The sequence below is a fragment of the Penaeus monodon genome, chromosome 4 (genome assembly GCF_015228065.2).
Source record: "Penaeus monodon isolate SGIC_2016 chromosome 4, NSTDA_Pmon_1, whole genome shotgun sequence".
NCBI classification, from domain to species: Eukaryota; Metazoa; Arthropoda; class Malacostraca; order Decapoda; family Penaeidae; genus Penaeus; species Penaeus monodon.
Genome location: NC_051389.1, coordinates 43,682,562 through 43,685,061, shown reverse-complemented (window position 1 = coordinate 43,685,061; position 2,500 = coordinate 43,682,562). Strand labels below are relative to the sequence as shown.

General features: G+C 36.0%; 1 pseudogene; it reads left to right on the top strand.

The window, feature by feature from the left end:
• LOC119572569 overlaps window positions 1–374 on the top strand; it is a 4,214-nt pseudogene extending 3,840 nt beyond the window's left edge.
• Window positions 375–2,500: the final 2,126 nt, after the last annotated feature.

Genomic DNA, 2,500 nt, shown 5'->3' with positions numbered 1-2,500 from the left:
TTCCCCGTCTGTGTCTGTCTTTCTTGACGCCGACGACCAAGCGCGCGACCAAGCACCGGCGCCTCCCGAAGCAGAGCCAACACTCGACTCACCAGCAAAGGAACCAGAAGACCCGACGAGTCCCTCCAAGCCTGAGCAAGAGATCCCCGACTCGTCACACCTGGACGCGTCGCCATCTTCACGAGAAGACGAATCCAGATCCTCGCACGATGATCTCGACGAATCCACAGCGGAGGATGAGATCATCGATATCCTGACGCCGCCGACGCCTCCTCCTCCGCGCCGAAGGACGAACGACCTCAGGACATTGGCAGACCCCGGAGCACCCCCCCCCTCCTCCTCACCCACCGTCCTGCATTATTGACTCCCATTAAATTATTTGATTTCTATTTATGATTAAGATGGTTGGGAAAAAATCAAAGAACTATACAAATACCTCTATGGCGATGATATTCTTGTCGATTAAAACTGAAGAGTAAAACTTGCCCCATTTTCCTATCCCTCAAAGTAACGTATACATTTCTCATTAGGGTACCTACTGTAGACCCAGAACAGATACAGCGAATTGGGAATTGAAATGGGAGTGGGTTTGGTGGATAAAAACCTAAATGGAAACACACATGTTCCTACATATCTGAACGATGATGACGATATCAATAATGGGGAATTGTAACAACACTCTTCGTTCTCCTCCTCCTCCCAGTACTTCCACTGTTAGTACTGTTACTTATTATCATCATCACCATTATTATTCTTATTATTCTTATTGATGTTGTTGTTGTTGTTGTTGTTGTTGCTGTTGTTGTTATTATTATTGTTCTTCTTCTTCTTCTTCTTCTTCTTATTATTATTATTATTATTATTATTATTATTATTATTATTATCATTACTATTATTATTATTATTATCATTATTATTATTATTATTATTATTATAAATATTATTACTGCTAATACTACTACTGCTACTACTTTATTATTATTATTATTATTATTATTATTATTATTATTATTATTATTATTATTATTATTATTATTGTTATTGTTGCTGTTGTTGTTGTTGTCGTTGTTGCTGCTGCTGCTGTTGTTGTTGTTGCTGTTGTTGTTACTATTATTGTTATTATCATTCTTCTTCTTATTATTATTATCATCATGATTGCTATCATTATCATAAATATTATTTTTATTATTATTATTATTATTGCTCTTATCATCATCAGTTTTGCTTTTATCATCTCTTTTGTCATCACTATCTCGTCATTATCATTATTACTATTATTATTATTATTATTATTATTATTATTATTATTATTATTATTATTATTATTATCATTATTATTATTATTATTATTGATATTGTTATTATCATTATTATCAGCATTATGTTTATCCTTATCATCATTATTATTTATCTTTATTATCATTATTATAATTATCACTAAAAATCATTATTATTCTTTTTTATTATCATTATAAATCATTATTATTATAATTTTATTATCATTATTACCATTCTCATATGGCGTAATAGTAATTGGAAACTTTACAAAAACTAAACGCAAATTCCTTTCTACAATAATCATGTAATATGGTCAAACCTAACACAAAATCATAGATTCAGTTCTACAATGAACTTTGATACAGTTAAATCTGTCACCGGATAGATAAGTAATAGATATTAAATTCATCTCCTCATTGGTCATGTGACACTGTTAAACCTGACACTGGCTATTCTTAATTTATCTCTGCATTAATCATGTGACTAATACGGTCATATTTGACACCAAAGGGGAAAATGACTTCATTTGTATCTGTGTTACAGCCAAATATGATACCAGTTAGTTTGCAAAGTCTTACACTGATCAAGTAAGTGCTAGAGCCCATTCGTACGCCAGATATTTTGTAATTACACTGATCAAGTGAGTGTCAGAGCCCATTCGTACGCCAGATATTTTGTAATTTCATTTACACTGATCGCAAGACACAGTCAAATCGGACACCAAATAAATTATAAATTCATTCGTGAGAGTCGATTCGGACACCAGAGAGACCGTATACCCATTGCTATATCGACAGTACACCGCGGTCAGGTCTGATAGCAATAATCATGTAAACACGATTAAATTGACAAAGGTACGAATGTTTGGCTAGACCTACATAGATCAGATATCACTGTAGCATACATGGGGGAAGATCAGATGGTCTGAGCATAGGATGCAGGTAAAGAGCGATAATGTAGTGTGAGATAAGATTAAGGATGCTGAGGTGTCGCTGGTGACAGATAAGGCTTACCAAGGGGAGGAGAGGGGAAGGTATGAAGGGAAAGGGAGGGAATGAGGGTATGGAGGGAGAGGGAGGGAAGGGGGAGGGTATGGAGAGAAAGGGAGGAATGAAGGGTATGGAGGGAGAGGGAAGGGGAGAGTATGGAAGGAGAGAGAGGGAACGGAGGATTGAAAGAGGGGGAGGGGAGGCGAAGGAAGGGAAGGAAAGGAAGGTGATGA